This window comes from Bos javanicus, chromosome 12, assembly GCF_032452875.1.
Source record: "Bos javanicus breed banteng chromosome 12, ARS-OSU_banteng_1.0, whole genome shotgun sequence".
Taxonomy (NCBI): Eukaryota; Metazoa; Chordata; class Mammalia; order Artiodactyla; family Bovidae; genus Bos; species Bos javanicus.
Window position 1 is genome coordinate 74647267 of NC_083879.1, and position 17832 is coordinate 74665098.

Sequence of the window (17832 nt, forward strand, 5' to 3'; positions counted from 1 at the left end):
GTATTCTTGCTTAGAATATTCCAGGGACCAAGGAGCCTGGCGGGCTACAGTCCATAAGGTAGCAAAGAGTCAGACACGACTGAAGTGACTTAGCACACGTGCATGCTTCTGATTCCTAGCAGGCTTTGCTGGTGACACCATGGAGTAAACTGAGGATTACCCTCCGTTTCAGCTGGACACAGTGCCCACGTGGGTGGGCCGTCCAGTAGGAGGCGGTCAGCCCTGGGAACCCTGATATGTCTCATCTAGTGCTCCAGTAAGGGGACTCACAAGACCACCCAGAGGCTGGCAGGAATTCCAGAATTGCTTACAGACTCTTCCAGGCCCTGGATTCTAGGAAGAGAGGAAGCGTAAGTGCACCAGCTGGGTGTCCCTCCTGTCAGCAATGTGCCCAGTGACGTGGACCATGGGATGCGAGTCTGCAAGAGGACACTAGTCTCCTGGGCTCTGAGCATATGACAGGGCAGCTCAACCTGAGAAGCTTCTTTTTCAAGGGCCAGGGGGCAGAAGCCTGGTGAACGGAAGTGACCATGACCCAGCCGGCCATGGGCATAGGGAGGCTGGGGCATGGTCTGGCAGGAGCCAGAAGCGGAAATGCTGTTTGGGGCCCTGCGGCCCAGAGAGGAGCCTGTGGCCAGGGACCTCACCCCTCCCAACGGCTCCACTAAGCCGGACACGTGCAGTGTGGCCTTCCAGAGGTCAATTGGGGTCCTGCCACACCCAGGGAGGTGCCCTTGAGGCTCCTGGGTCCACCTAGCAGGTAATGAGACAGCACAGCAGACCTGGTCTCACCATTTCCTGGGGTACCTTCAACCCCCACCAGGGGCCATCTATACTGGCAGCTGTTGTTCTGGGGAGGAGCCTAGGTCAGGGTGTCCCCAGTTTCTCGACTTTTGACCTCACTTGTTTTCATATAAGGCTGTGGTTTGGGGTCCCAAGTTGACTTCTCAGGAGCATGGCTGTTTCTGGGCTAGTGTGGCCTAGGAATCTGGCACTTTCTCTGACAACATATGCTACACTTCCAATTATGGACTTAAGAAAACAGATTTTTTTTTAAAGTTTTATTCAGATATAATTTCATATGCCATACAGTTCACCTCTTTAATGTGTACAAATCAATGTTTTTTAGTATATTCACAGATATGCAACCATAACCACAGTCAATTTTAGAACATTTCCATTGCTTCAAAAAGAAAGCCCAGGGACTTCCCTGGCAGCCCAGAGGTTAAGACTTCGCCTTCCAATGCAGAGGGTTCAGGTTTGATCCCTGGTCAGGGAGCTCAGATCCCACATGCCTGGCAGCCAAAAAAACAAAACCTAAAACAGAAATCCTATTGTAAAAAATTCAATAAAGACTTTTAAAATTGGTCCTCTTCAAAATAATCTTAAAGAAAGAAACTCCACACCCTTTAGTCTACCATCCCCTCATCCCCTCCCCCAGCCCTATGCAATGACTAATCTACCATCTACAGATTTCCTATTCTGGATTTCTATATGAACAGAATTATACAATGCGTAGTCTTTTGTGACTGGCATCATGGTTTCAGGGCTCATTCAAGTAGTGGCATACAAATACTTTCTTCCTTTTTATGGCCAAATCCATTGTATGAATATGCCACATTTTGCTTATTCATTTCATCCATTAATGGATGTTTGAATTGTTTCCACTTTTGATGATTATAAGCAATGCTGCTATAAGCATTACTGTGCGTTGCTAAGTCATGTCCGACTTTTTATAACCCCATGAACCCACCAGGCTCCCATGGTATTCTCCAGGCAAGAATACTGGAGTGGGTTGCCATGTTCTCCTCCAGGGGATCTTCCTGACCCAGGGGTCAAACTCACATCTTCTATGACTCCCACATAGGCAGGCAGATTCTTTACCACTGAGCCACCTGGGAAACCCCGTAAGCATTAGTGTGCATGCGTGCTCAGTCGCTTTACTCTGTCTGACTCTTTGCGACCCTGTGGACTGTAGCCCACCAGGCTCCTCTTGTCCATGAGATTCTCCAAGCAAGAATACTAGAGTGGGGTTGCCAAGACTTCCTCCAGGGGATCTTCTTGACCGAAGAATCAAACCTGCATCTCCTGCGATTCTTTACCCACTGAGCCACCTGAGAAGCCCAAGAATTAGTGTACCCCAAAACAATTCAATTATATTGGTGTACCACAGTTTGTTCATCTTATTCATTAGCTGATGGGCATTTGAGTGTTTCTACCTTCTACCATTATTAATAATGCCACTCTGAACGTAGTATACAAGACAATTTTGTGTGAACATATGTTTTCATTTCTCTTGGGTATATATCCAGGAATGGAATTGTGGGGTCAAATGATAGACTGTCTTTAGCCTTTTGGGGAACTGCCAGACTGTTTTCCAAAGTGTCTACAGCATTTTACATTCCCACAAGCAGTGTATAAAGTATAAGCCCACAAGTTTTGTTCTGATTTCTCTACATCCTCACCAATACTTGTTACTACTTAACTTTTTAATATATCTATCCTAGAGGATGTGAAGTGGTATCTCAATATGGTTTTGATTTTCTTTTTCCTGCTGCTGCTAAGTCGTGTCAGTCGTGTTCGACTCTGTGCGACCCCATAGACAGCAGCCCACCAGGCTCCCCCGTCCCTGGGATTCTCCAGGCAAGAACACTGGAGTGGATTGCCATTTCCTTCTCCAAAGCATGAAAGTGAAAAGTGAAAGTGAAGTCACTCAGTCGTGTCCAACTCTTAGCGACCCCATGGACTGCAGCCTACCAGGCTCCTCCGTCCATGGGATTTTCCAGGCAAGAGGACTGGAGTGGGGTGCCATTGCCTTCTTTTTCCTAGTGACCAATGATGCTGAATATTTTTCATGTGCTTATTGGTTATTTGCATTTTTTCTTTAGAGAAATGGCTATTCAGCTCCTTTGTCCAATTTTTAGTTGGGTTATCTTTTTATTACTGTTATGAGTTCTTTGTATAATCTAGATACAAATCCCTTAAGAGATATAGACGTCACAATTTTTTCAATTAATTTGTATTACTTATATTGATGAGATGGCTGGATGGCATCACTGACTCGATGGACGTGGGTCTGAGTGAACTCTGGGAGTTGGTGATGGACAGGGAGGCCTGGCGTGCTGCGATTCATGGGGTCGCAAAGAGTTGGACACGACTGAGCGACTGATCTGATCTGATATTTTTATAACTATAAATGAGGCATAATACACATCGGTAAGCTCAATTAAGCTATAAAAATTTAATATATAAAATTGTGTGCTATTGATATATACATACATATGTACATATATATAATTCATTACTGCATTTGATTTTCTGTTATTTTTAAAGCCTTTGCGACTACTTTCGTGAGGAATATTAGTCTGTAGTTTTCTTAAAAAGCTCTTTGGGTTTATGCTAGTATGTCTCATAAAGTAGGTCTTTTTTTCTAAATCGTCTGTGAAGTTTCAGTATTATTTTTTCCTTAAATAATTGACAGAATTCAACAGTGAAGACATTTCTATGGGGAGAACTTAATTACAAGGTGCCTTTTTATTGAATTCTGAGCATAGTGGATTTTATATTGCTGAGTTCCAGGTTTTCTTAGTTGCCTGTAGAGAATTTTGGACTTTGCGTAAGTTGCTTGTGGACCAGCTGATGATTTTGAGACTTTTGCATTTTGCTGGGGTGCATTTAAAGCAGTCTTTTTTCTTGGTCTAGCTAAGTCCCACCACCAAGGCTTAATTCCTCTGGTGTCTTTATTGAATACCTGGGTGTGTGGCTTTCCACCCTGGCTGTTTGGCTCTGGAATTTCCCTTACTCTGTATGAGCTCTGAGACTTGTTCAGATTAAAGCTCTCTGAATTCTTTGGTCAATTTGTAGCATTTCCTATACCTCCCAAACTTCAGACTCCAGTGGAAACCTCTGCACAAGCTTTTGTTCCATGTAGCGTTTTCTTCTTATTTTCCCCACAAATTCTGGATGCTTCATCTTTCCCAAACTCCCATCTCTGTTTCCTCACCTCAGGGAGCCCCCTGCACTCTTGTTTAGACCTTGGTTATCACTGCAGATGGTGATTGCAGCCATGAAATGAAAAGACGCTTACTCCTTGGAAGGAAAGTTATGACCAACCTATATAGCATATTCAAAAGCAGAGACATTACTTTGCCAACAAAGGTCCGTCTAGTCAAGGCTGTGGTTTTTCCTGTGGTCATGTATGGATGTGAGAGTTGGACTGTGAAGAAAGCTGAGTGCCAAAGAATTGATGCTTTTGAACTGTGGTGTTGGAGAAGACTCCTGAGAGTCCCTTGGACTGCAAGGAGATCCAACCAGTCCATTCTGAAGGAGATCAGCCCTGGGATTTCTTTGGAAGGAATGATGCTAAAGCTGAAACTCCAGTACTTTGGCCACCTCATACGAAGAGTTGACTCATTGGAAAAGACTCTGATGCTGGGAGGGATTAGGGGCAGGAGGAGAAGGGGATGACAGAGGATGAGATGGCTGGATGGCATCACCGACTCCATGGACATGAGTTGGTGATGGACAGGGAGGCCTGGCATGCTGCGATTCATGGGGTTGCAAAGAGTTGGACAGGACTGAGCAACTGAACTAACTAACTAAAGAATCTTCCTGCAATGCAGACATGGATTCAATCCCTGGGTCAGGAAGATCCCTGGAGAAGGGAATGGCAACCCACTCCAGTATTCCTGCCTGGAGAATCTCATGGACAGGAGAGCCTGCTGGGCTTACAGTCCACAGGGTCATAAAGAGTCGGCTGAGCGACTAAACAACAACCCAATCCCCACTTCTGCATTGTTATCCAGAAAGTCTTTCCACACAGAAAGCTGAGGCTCACCTCATTTCTTTCCCTAATCACAGGCCTGTTGTCCAGTCTCTGAACATAATAGCCTTGTTCATTTTGTGTGGTTTTCTACTTTGTTTTGCTGGGAAGGCAAGTTCATTTCCAGTTGCTATATATGGCCAAAGCAGATGTCTTCACAGAAAATTCAAATTAATAAGAATACCAGCCTCTGTCCAACGGATCAAGAGAGATCCATTCTTTTTTTCCCTGGGATCCCCTTCTTGTAATACTTTGGGGCTCTTATCAGCCCAGAGGCCTCAGTACTGACTCCTGTCATCTGAGATAGAAAGAACCAGAATGTATTCAGTGCCTTGAGGACTTTTCTCCTCCCCTCTGTTTCTCTGCTGTCGCTGTAATTTCTCTGTCATATCACCATTTTAACAGGGGTTTCAGTATCAGGCAAGTGTTTCACACTGAGACAGCTTCCTTTTGACCAACCCATCTCTGGACTACAAAATTATCTTTAGTAATAATCATGAAGAAAAATATATAGATTTCAGATGTGAAATAAGATGCTATCTTACCAAATCAAGATATGACACCTTTCAGTGAGTTCTCTATTTTGCAGTTTTAAATCCAGAGAAAAAAAAATTGTAAAGTTCTCATGATTGATAGAATTTGAAATAACCTGTTTCGTTGTCTTCATAATCATTGTACTATCATTGTCGTTCAGTCACCCAGTCGTGTCCGACTCTTCGAGACCCATGGACTGCAGCACACCAGGCCACCCTGTCCCTCACCATCTCCCAGATTTGCCCAAGTTCATGTCCATTGCATCGGTGATGCCATACAGCCATCTCGTCCTCTGATGCCCTCTTCTCCTTCTGCCTTCAATCTTTCCCAGCATCAGGGTCTTTTCCAATGAGTCAGCTGTTCACATCAGGTACTATCATTATTTATTTCTAATTAAAGCATAGGGATATGTACCAGTACTGAGGTTGTTGATACAAATTGTTCTCCAAGCAAGATCAAAATTTCCAAGCCATTGCACCACTTACTCTTAAAAAAGTCCTAGGTAGCTAATTCTGCATGCTTATGGCTGACTGTATAACTTGGAGATCTCAGACTTAAATTCCGTGTAAAGTGCCATGTTTATTAAATGAAGGATAATTAAAATGTACATATGTATAAAATTAGTTCCGAAAGGAACTGATTTTTTTCACCGAGGAGCGTTTTATCACTGACATTGTGTAGAACTGAAAACACATGGTGATAATGAAAAGCAGACTAACCTGCAACTGTAGCTGTTTTCATTACAGGTTTTTTAAAACCGTCTGCAGGCAAGGCACTCTGTTCTGTGCCTGTACTCTGGGTGGACCTCTCCCACCACCTCCCTTGATTTCCCACCTTCAGGAACCCTGGGTGGTATCCCCACTCCCAAGAAGCATTGTGATCATTAAAACCCCACAGTTTGAATCCAATCAGTCCAGTCTAGGTTCTGCCCATCTCTGAGACTTCTTCGTTGCCCATGGCTCCCCGTATCCCTCAGTCCAACCGAGGTTCTTCAGGGTGTCGGAGTGGGGGACAGAAAACACCTCCATCACAGCACTTTCGGGCAAAAGGAGGCTTCGGTCTCACTGTCCAACTTTTTGGTGACATGCTGGTCAGTTACACATATGCACACGTGGATGTACAGATCGGAAGGGGTCCAGTCTACTGGAAATATTTTATGTAGCGTTCTTATATTAATTTACATTCAAAGCAATTTGCATTTATATTCATAATGATTGCTAGGTAGCTTTTTGTAATGAATCGTCTTGTTTTGTTGCCAGTGATGTATTGTAGAACAAGTCAGAAATTTTCTAGCTGTCTGTGCTTTAAAACAACCTGCATGTAGAAACATTGTTTCTTGATGCTTTAGACCTTACTGATAAAATCCACCAGCCTGGAACTTTTGTTGGGAGAATATTGGACTAAAAATTTTTTTTAAATAAAATAAAAGCAAATTAGGTTCTGTTTACACATAATGCAAAGAATTCAGTTATTGCAGAAAAGGCAAAAATGAAAGTAAAATATTTATACTCCATCATCTATGAATAATCATCAACACTTGGACTTTAATAAAAATAGCATTATATTGCTCAATAAACTGTATTAAATGTAATTCATCTGAATTTAATAGAAGAAAAATAAACTGAACAAAATCAATGAGATTCCCTTAAGCTTTACATACATGTTTCTTCATTCCATGAGATATTTCCCTACAAAAGTTCCCTCTAAAATTAAGGAAAGATACAAAAAAAAAAAAGCTTGAGAATGTGGAGTCATTATGTCTCATTAAATACATAATACGATTTTAGGCAGTATCAGCTGATTACCTGCAGGGATAGATAAGTGCATTAGCAATTTCCTCCTTCCTCTAATTGTCAAATATTTATATTCTGTAACTATAATTCCCAAAGTTGTTTACTATTTGTTTTACATAGAGATAAATTCAGTACTCACCACCAGTGCAGTCTCTTCATTTCTGAGTTCTTTGTTTTACTTCACTCTGGATTTTTGTCATCAAATACTTTTCTGAAGAGGATTCTCACTGTGCTTTGCATGTATTGAGTGCATATTTCCTTTATATTGGAAAGCAGGGCCAGCTTTATCAGTGTGCAACCTGTGCTACTGTACAGGTCCCACTGAGAAGGAACTTGTGCTTGCCTTAATGCTCTGCTGTTAGTCTTGAAATTCCCAATTCTTTTAAATAAGGGCTTCCACATTTTCATTTTGCCTTGCCCCCTCCCCCAAATTATGTAGCTAGTGGCTTGAAAGACAGGGTTTGGGGTGTGCTACTTCTTTTTTACATATAATTGTATTCTATTTATTTATTTATTTTTGGCTGTGCTGAGTCTTCATTGTTGCGTGGGCTTTTCTCTAGTTGCGCTGAGCCGGGGCTGCTCGCTAGTTGCCGTGTGTGGGCTTCTCATCGCAGTGGCTTCTCTTCATTTGAACCACAGGCTCTAGGGAGCGCTCGTTTCCGTAGTGGCGGCACATGGGCTCAGTGGGTGCGGCTCCCAGGCTCTAGTGAAAGTGAAAGTCACTCAGTCATGCCTGACTCTGTGACTTCATGGACTATACAGTCCATGGAATTCTCCAGGCCAGAATACTGGAGTGGGTAGTCTATCCCTTCTCCAGGGGATCTTCCCAACCCAGGGATTGAACGCAGGTCTCCTACATTGTCAGTGGATTCTTTACCAGCTGAGCCACAAGGGAAGCCCAAGAATACTGGAGTGGGTCCCTTCTCCAGCCAATCTTCCTGACCCAGGAATCAAACTGGGGTCTCCTGCATTGTAGGCAGATTCTTTACCAACTGAGCTAACAGGGAAGTCCAGGCTCTAGAGCACAGGCTTAATAGCTGTGGCTCACCAGGGGCTTAGTTGCTCAGCAGAATGTGAGATCTTCCCAGATCCAGGATCGAACCTGGGTCTCCTGCTTTGGCAGGCAGATTCTTTACCACTGAGCCACCCGGAGAATCCTGATGCTAGTTCTTAGTCTCTCTTTCCTTGAGAACACAGCCCTGCAGTCAGCAGCATCATCACAGAGAGCTAGAGGCCAGCCTGACAACTTTCTGTATTTTGGTGATACGATACTGTTGTCTGGATACCTGCAGAAATTTTTTATCTTTGAAGTTCAACCACTTCACCAGGATATGCCTCTGTGTTAAGCTTTCAGAATTTATAGATTTTTGGAACGCAGTGTGCTGCTGCTTCAATCTTTGCAGACTTGTTTCAGAGAATGATCCTTATATGTTTAGATTTTATTTTTTAGAAAGTCAAGAAGCAGACTGGACCACCATGCGCTCTTTATTAAGTTGCTCTCCCTTTGGACCCCAACTTCCAGCAGCCATGAAGAGCAGTCTCAGAACCTCTTCTTCCAGGATCAAGGGGAGAGATTCCCTTAAAAAGGCAAAAGCAAACCAAACCCTGACCCCAAATTCCTTTCCAAATAATTATGGTAAAACTGCTTGAAAAAGCTGTCTATTATTACTGATCCCAGCTTGGCGTGGTGGTGGCTTCCTACTGCTGCTAATCTCTTGGCTCAAGAACACCCATCTGTCATTGCAACTCGCCCATCACATGTGTTACCAATTTCTTGCACTAAATCCCCTCACCCCTGTTTTAAAGATTTAACATGGCTTCTCTTTTCTTGATTGGCTCCTGACTGACAGATAGTGAAAGTGCAAGTCACTCAGTTGTGTCCGACTCTTTGCGATCCCATGGACGATACAGTCCATGGAATTCTCCAGGCCAGAATACTGGAGTGGGTAGCCTTTCCCTTCTCCAGGGGATCTTCCCAACCGAGGGATTGAACCCAGGTCTCCTGCAGTGCTGAATGCAGGAGCTGAGCCACAAGAGAAGCCCGACTGACAGATATGTGGGTGAGTATTTTAGTAATATCAAAATATCTACTAGATTGCGCTTACTAATTGTATTGTTTAAATCCTGTGTATCTTTTCTGATTTTCTTTTCTTGGTCTGTGGTCTATTCAAGAGTTGGAAAGTTTTCCATTGTTTTAGCAAGGCTTTTGAATTTCTCCTGACAAATTTGTCTTTTTTTATTATTTATTTTTTATTAGTTCTTTAAATTGTATTACTACGCATTATTCAATGCATACAAGGTTAAATTTGTTGTTATTTTTCAGTCTGGAACTCAATGTCAACTTTTTACTCTATGAATTGTGTGAGCCCTTCCAAGTTTAAGTGGCCCAAGGGCATCAATGGGGGAAAGTGTGGTTTTAGTCCATACATTGCTTTTCCTTGTGTGATATTTTTCTTCCTCTGGTTTTTATACCCTTCCGATCCAGTCTGCTTTTTCTTCCAAATATTGTTCAGTGTTTCTGGTTCTCTAGTTTCACACTTCTTTCCCCGCAAGGTGATAGATGCATTCTCTTTTATAGTGTGTGTGTATGTGTGTGTGTGTTTAACACACACATATGCATTTCTGTTTCAATGAAATGAATAAGGTTCTTTTATAGGTTTTTTCCCTTCCCTCAACTGTTTTTATGATTTTGAAATCATCTGTTTAAAAGTATTGGCTGCAAAAATCATCAGGGCTTAGTCTATTTGGAGAAGTAATTCTTTGATGAGTTTTTTATTTTTTAGAGTTATTATTTTTCCAGGTTTTCTATTTTTTCTCAAGTCATTTTGATCATTTGTATTTTCTGTAACACTGAACTTTTACCAATATTTGCAATTCTATTAGCATTATTTGAGTCTAATGTTAATTTAATTTAAATAATTAAAAACCCCTCATTAGTAATCACAGATATAATGCCTCCTCATTTTAATTTATGGTTTCTCCTGCCTAACTAAAGAAGCCAGTGGTGTATTAATTTTATTTCTACTTTTATCTTCTATAAATAAATAAATAAATTGAAATTAAATTTTATAAAAAACTTTTTAGTTTATTTTTAACACATTAGCAAGACATGTTTATTTTATGTTTCATGTAAAAAATACAGGATGCATAAAGAAAAAGTTAATACCATTCTCTGCACTCCCTCCCTTTACTGCCCTAAGATAATAGTAATAGCTTGGTGCTATCATATTTCAGGAGAAGGCAATGGCAACCCACTCCAGTACTCTTGCCTGGAAAATCCCATGGACAGAGGAGCCTGGTAGGCTGCAGTCCATGGGTCGCTAAAAGTCGGATATGACTAAGCGACTTCACTTTTACTTTTCACTTTCATGCATTGGAGAAGGAAATGGCAACCCACTCCAGTGTTCTTGCCTGGAGAATCCCAGGGACGGGGGAGCCTGGTGGGCTTCCGTCTCTGGGGTTGCACAGAGTTGGACACAACTGAAGTGACTTAGCATCATATTTCAACTCTATTCTGCATGTTTGTGCAAACACAAATTTGTCAGCTTTTGGTTCTTAAAAGAAAAGGATACACTAAACACATTACTCTTTAATTTCCTTTATTCAGTATTTAAATATATTGGACACCCTTCAAGTTACTAATCTTTGTTCAGGCATGAGTGCTAGTACTATCGGCTAAGTTCAATGTTAATAAATCAGTAATAGATATTAAAATAAGATGTCCTCAGACAGAAACACACATAAAACAGTTACATATTAATCACTTGACAAAAATGTTACCAGAAGCTAAAAGGAACCTAACCCTGTACTTCTCCTAGGAGCAATGATTCAGTATTCACCAGTATTCACAGCTACTTTGTAAATCATAACTATCATAAAACAAGAATTGACTGTATTTCAGGCAGGTGTGGATTTTGAGGACAAATGCTTGACTGTCAAGCCACTTTTAGCTGTTTGCGTACAAAATAGATAAAATAAGAAAATACTTTCCTCAAAATCACATGCACACACACTCCCCAACTGGTAACCAAATTGGTGTTTTTAATATTTAGCTAAGAACCTTCTTTCCCTCTCTTTACCTGATCAATTCTGGAAGGAGAGTACTGAGCTCTTGAAGACATATTTTCAATTGAAACAGTGAGGACAGTGTCTTAGAATTTGGAAGTTATTAAAGATACCCTTCTCAATTTTTTTTGCTTTCAGCAGATAACCAGACAAAATGGAATCCGTATCACAAATTATTCTTTCTATGATACTGATGTTGACTGTAAAGCGCAAATAATCAAAAAAGATACTTTGAGATCTATTTTTTGTTGAGCACGCAATGTATTTTTAAAAAGACAAATAATCCAGCACATTAACAAATAAAATCCTTACTTTTGGAGTAGGAAGAGGATTATTAGCTGTGGTTGCATGAACATTGAAGTCACAGTCATAATTAAGAACCTGAACCCAGCTACCCAAAGGTCTTAACTTCTGTTACTTTAGAAGGCATTTAGTAAAACACTGTGGGATGGGGGGTGGCGGCAGGGAGATGATCTGTACTGTCCCCAGATCAGATCAAAATGTAGCTGCTCTCTTCCAAATTATAATAATGATGACTTAAAAGATGAAATAGATAATTGATAAGGTATTTATCCATTGATAATTGATAAAATAATAAGGTTTCATATGCTAGGCTTGGGCTTCGTTTTTACACTTAGATTTTTTTTCTCTCTACTATTATAAGAATGAAATTCTTAGCTATATCAGATGTATACTCTACATTTTCTATTAGTTGTAGAAGATCGATGGTTTTCCCTGGTGGCTCAGGAATAAAGAGTCTACCTGCCAGTGAAGGCAACGCAGGTTTGATCCACGTGTGGGGAAGATCCCCTGGAGAAGGAAATGGAAACCTACTCCAGTATTCTTGCCTGGGAAATCCCATGGACAGAGGAGCCTGGCGAGCTATAGTGCATGGGGCTGCAAAAGAGTCAGACACGACATGCAATGTGTGCTCACTTGCTCCAACTCATTGGGACCCCCTGGACTGTAGCCCACCAGGCTTTTCTGTCCATGGAATTTTCCAGGAAGAATACTGGAATGGGTTGCCATTTCCTGTTCCAGAGGATCTTCCTGACCCAGGGATCAAACCCAAGTCTCTGATGTCTCCTGCATTGGCAAGCAGATTCTTTACCATTGCACCCCCTGGGAAGCCCAACAACAACAATCAGTTCAGTTCAGTTCAGTCTCTTAGTCGTGTCCGACTCTTTGCAACCCCATGGATTGCAACATACCAGGCTTCCCTGTCCATCACCAACTCCCACAGCTTACTCAAACTCATGTCCATGTCTGTCGAGTCAGTAATGCCATCCAACCATCTCATTCTCTGTCGTCTCCTTCTCCTCCCACCTTCAATCCTTCCCAACATCAGTCTTTTCCAGTGAGTCAGTTCTTCCCATAGAAGACGATAATTTAATGAAGACTCATTAATGGTCTTCAGCAGAATGAGCTCAGTCTTGACTCTCTTTGCCACCTTTCTAATCTCTTACAGTTCCTTCCACCTCTCATCCCATTTCTCACTCTGCCTCCCACCACCACCCATTATCCAGATTTCTTTGGATTTCACCTTATCATGGGCTTTCCTTGTAGCTCAGCTGGTAAAGAATCCACCTGCAATGAAGGAGACCCTGGTTCAATTTCTGAGTCAGGAGGATCCCCTGGAGAAGGCATAGGCTACCCACTGCAGTATTCTTGGGCTTCCCTGGTGGCTCAGCTGGGAAAGAATCTGCCTGCAATGCAGGAGACCTGGGTTCGATCCTTGGGTTGGGAAGATCCCCTGAAGAAGGGAATAGCTACACACTCCAGTATTCTGGCCTGGAGAATCCATGGACTGTCCATGGGATTGAAAAGAGTCAGATTGCTGAGCGACTTTCACTTTCTCATTACCTTACCTGGAATACCTTCCTCTTATATTACCTTTCTAAATCCCATCTACTTCTTAAAGTATCCTAGAAGCCAACTGACAATATTTTCTCCCTTTCTTGACTATCAGATTATACACATAATTTGTCTATACATTTTATTTTTAAAAAATAGCAATTCACTTTACATATGTGTGTGTTTAATATACCTATAGTCATTTCATCTTGTAGATCCTATCTGCCCAGTAAGACATTTTTGAAAATAGGCTTTTTGTCATATATTTTTCTTCTGTTTTTCAGAGCAATAAAGCACACAAGTTTTCCACTATCTCCTATAATTTAAATTGTATTTCTTAATGGATGTAACCACAAATCAAATACAGGAGAATTAGTCTAAAGTTTCAGGGAGATTTTCCAGGAGGATTTTGAGAATGAGACCAGGGATTAAAGGCAAGAATTTTTCTTAGATTACTTTATTTTATTTATTTTGGCTGTGTTGGGTCTTAGCTGTGGCACGTGGGATCTTTAGGTTGTGGCCCACAGACTCTCTAGTTGTGGTGCTCAGACTTAGCTTCTCCAAGGCATATGGGATCTTAGTTCCCTGATCAGGAATCGAACCTGTGTCCTCTGCATTGCAAGGCAGATTCTTAACCACTGGACCACCAGGTAAGTTCCTTTAAATTATTTTTTAAGCATAATACTTTGATCCCTTTTATAATCATCTCTCTTAACTTTCCTACTTATCCCCAACGCTACAGCCAAACTGGACACTGCCCCGAACACTCTTTCTTCCCTTCCTGCCTTTTCATGATCTTGCCCTTTTACACAGTCACACTGAGCTGGTTCAATCCCCATTGCACTACCAAAGACCTGCGTGATCTCCAACCTGTTACAACATGTGATTTATTCTCTCCAACCCCAGTTTCCTCATCAGGGATAATACTGGTACCCAGCATAGGATTTCTGAAAATATCTGTTGATATTTATCCTTTGGCCACTTGATGCAAAGAGCCGACATTAGAAAAGACCCTGATCCTGGGAAAGATTGAAGGCAGGAGAAGAAGGAGACGACAGAGGATGAGATGGCTGGATGACATCACCAACTCAATGGACATGAGTTTGAGCAAGCTCTAGGAGTTGGTGATGGACAGGGAGGCCTGGCGTGCTGCAGTCCATGGGATCACAAAGAGTTGGACATGACTGAGTGACTAAAGATCAAGATTAATCATACAAAGTACCCCGACCCCTGCTATCCATTAAGGCAGTGTTTAGCAAATTATTGACAACAATTGGGCTGTGAAATAAACTTCATGGGTTCCAATCATGTTTGGGGGCTAAACAAGAGCAAACGGAGAACAGCAAAATAGAGGAGAGTAGGGTCGCTAGGAGTTGGACACGACTGAGCGACTTCCCTTTCACTTTTCACTTTCATTTATTGGAGAAGGAAATGGCAACCCACTCCAGTGTTCTTGCCTGGAGAATCCCAGGGTTGGGGGAGCCTGGTGGGCTTCCATCTATGGGGTTGCATAGAGCCAGACATGACTGAAATGACTTAGCAGCAGCAGCAGGACATAACAGACTATTTTGACCCACAACTAGAAAAAATATTTTTGTGAAATTTTTATTCAAATATATTGATATATATGAGTATGTGTGCTACACTGTGACATGAAATGTATTTCTCACTGAGGGTTCAGGATGAAATCGTTTGAAAACCACTTCTAACATCAGTTTAAATTGCATGTAATTTCGAAGCCTTCCCAGATTTTGTCATCAGGAAATAAAGTTTTCCTCTTTGATCTTCTTGGATTGATGTCTTGTAGCCACATTCTATGCAGCACCAGAGTTGCCTTTGTGATGAGTATCTCATTTCTACAGCATTTTCAGAGTCTCTTTGAGCATTTAGAATGTGCCTTGTTCATCTCTGCATACTTGGCAGTGCTCTCAGCATATTTGTTTTCACATTATAAATGCTAAATACATATTTTGTTAATAGATGTCTAAGTTTTACTCCTATTTAATTATAGAAGTGACAAATTGACAAGGGAAGCCTGGAAGAGGCACTGAAAACAAAGACTCAGGGATTTAACTTCAATCAGAGATTTTTTTTTTTAAGTCTCCTATTTACCTATTTGCTTTGATGAGGAATACCCACCCCCATCCTCTTTAATTAAAGATTTTCAAACTTTCTGAAGGGTAGAATTTTGTTCTTAGAGCATTTCCCTCATACTGTATTCAAGGCAGAATTTCCTAAACTGAGCTCAATGGGTAAGTTTAGGAGCACAAAGATTCTCTGAAATTATCTGTAAAATCTGATGTGTGGGCTTCCAGTCTGAGCCCTGCCTTGCTGCTGGATTCCCATCACCATCACTGCCAGCCTCTGGACCTCAGGGCAGACTTCCAGATGGGCAGCCAGACATAGGCTCCAGGGACACAGAAACTGCAACCTGAGGCTGGCCAGACTCCTCCACCCTCTTCACAACTATGCCTCAACCTTGGCCTATAAAAACTTGAACGAATAAACACCAACACACTTTGTAACATCAAGTCCGTATCCCCAAACCCCACCTGATGTGCCTGCCTGCGAAAGCTCAAGGCTACCAAAAGAATTTAGCTTTGGTTCCCAGTCAACATCAGAAGATAGGCGCTCAACCCCCAGCTCTGTAGGAGGGGAGGAGCCTAACTTCCATAAATTCTGTTTGGCAATCCCAGATGGTAATTCCAGTCTGAATTCCCACCAGCAGCCGCATGGGAGTTCCTAAATCCCTGCATTCTTTCTATACTTACTGGCCACTCTTAACAGGTAGGAGTGATAAATCATTGTTGCTTTAACTTGCACTTCTCGGATTGCTAATGAATTTTAACACTGCTGTTTAGGCTTCCTCTTGTGTATATTGATAACCTTTACCCATTTTTCTATGTGTTTCCTATCTTTTTCTGATAAATTTCCAAATCTCTTGTACACTTTGCTCTATTTATATGCCATGCTCGAATTTTTTTCCAGTTTACTTTTAACTTCATTTATGATGTTTTATACATTTCTAAGTTTTAAATTTATTAGGTAGTTAATTCTAAGATTATTATGTGACTTCGTGCCATGAATTTATTCATGGTATTTGGCAAAATAAATTGTGTTTTTCCTTTGAAAAAAAAATCGAATATGTGTATATGTGTACACATGCAAATTCAATCCCTAGGTCAGGAAGATCCCGTAGAGGAGGGCACCCCACTCCAATGTTCTTGCCTGGAGAATCCCATGGACAGAGGAACCTGGTGGGCTACAGTCCATGGGGTCACAAAGAGTCTGACACAACTGAAGCGACACAGCGTATATGCAGGCACACACATCCACACATCCTGGAATGTTAAAGAGTCCAGAACCTTGTATTTTGTAAGGAAGTGTTCTACGATTCAAAAACCCAAAACCCCACAAATATAAATCAGATCAGTAAAAAAAAAAAAAAAAAAAAGAATTCCCAGCTATCCTTTCGCCATAGCTTCAACCCTCTTTCCTCTTATCTTAAAAATCATTCCAAAGGGAATCCCTGCTGTCACGTTGGGGTTGGAGGGAGGCACAGTGACTCAGGCCGTTAGGAAATCACTGAGTCACTGTTCTCCTGGGTCCTGTTCCCTTTAGGCATCTCTTCTCAGCCTTCTGCAGCAATAAATCACCTGTTCACTCAGCATCTGGACAGTTCTCTGAACATGTGATCATCAAACCCATCTGCCCTCCTCCTGCATTACAGAAACCTGATGGGCCATGCATGGCATCATCAAAATTCAGTTTGCTTTTGGCCTTTCCACTCGATAAGGGTGAAGCCCAGGGAAAGCCACTACTATCCGTGCTCCTTTGGGATCTTCCACGTAATGAGCTCCTGAGGCAGGGGAACAGGAGTAGCTGTGCCCAGAACAATCTGGAGACTAATGCAGCCAGTGTTTAAGTGGAATTTAATATCTGCACTCTTGTGTGCAGCAGTGTCTCCCAACTCCCCTCATCGGTGAGACTTCTGCCAATCCGCTACCCAGAGGGGGAAAAAAAGGAATGCCTGGGTAACTTCCAGGGGAAGGTAAACGCTGTAGATATTTAAACAACTTCTTCCCATCACCTTGAAGTTCATCTTCTCTCTTTGCTCTAACTTTCACCATTAAAATTGACCTTGCTTTCCAGAGATGAGATGCCGGGACTCTGGGGAACCTGACCTGGCTTAAAAACCAAATAAACCAATTTCCAACCAGTCAAGGAGTATTACAGACAAATTACCCTCTGATGTTTCTGGGGCAAAGCACACCACTTCTGTCAGGCAACACTATGAGTTCGTTTCAGGTCATCTCCAAAGCTGCCCTACCAGTAATCAGCTTTAAGGGAAGTGGTCCAGGCAAGATGCTAATTCAGGAAGGCTGGACTCTCCCAGCAGCAATTACTTGGAGGACGGGAAGCATCATTTTGGCAGGTTAAAGAAGTAGTTGAGTCCCAGTGTTTCATCTTCTGCATGGGATCTAAAAGCCTGAAACATTATCTCTTCAAATGCAACTCCCTCTCTACCCTTCTCTATCTTAATTGAGCACTTATCTTATGAGCAAACAATTTAGTGGTGAAATCGAATCATTTAAAAGGTGACTCTTTTTGAGGAGAGCATCTTAGGACAATAGTGGTCTCCATTATCCATTATCCACTTAAAGTGCCGTTTTTCTATTCTTGGCTGAGTTTCCATTTTTTCCCACTTCCCGTTATTCTTCAAACTGTTTTACTTTCCATAGCGGCAGTCATGGGCACATCAGA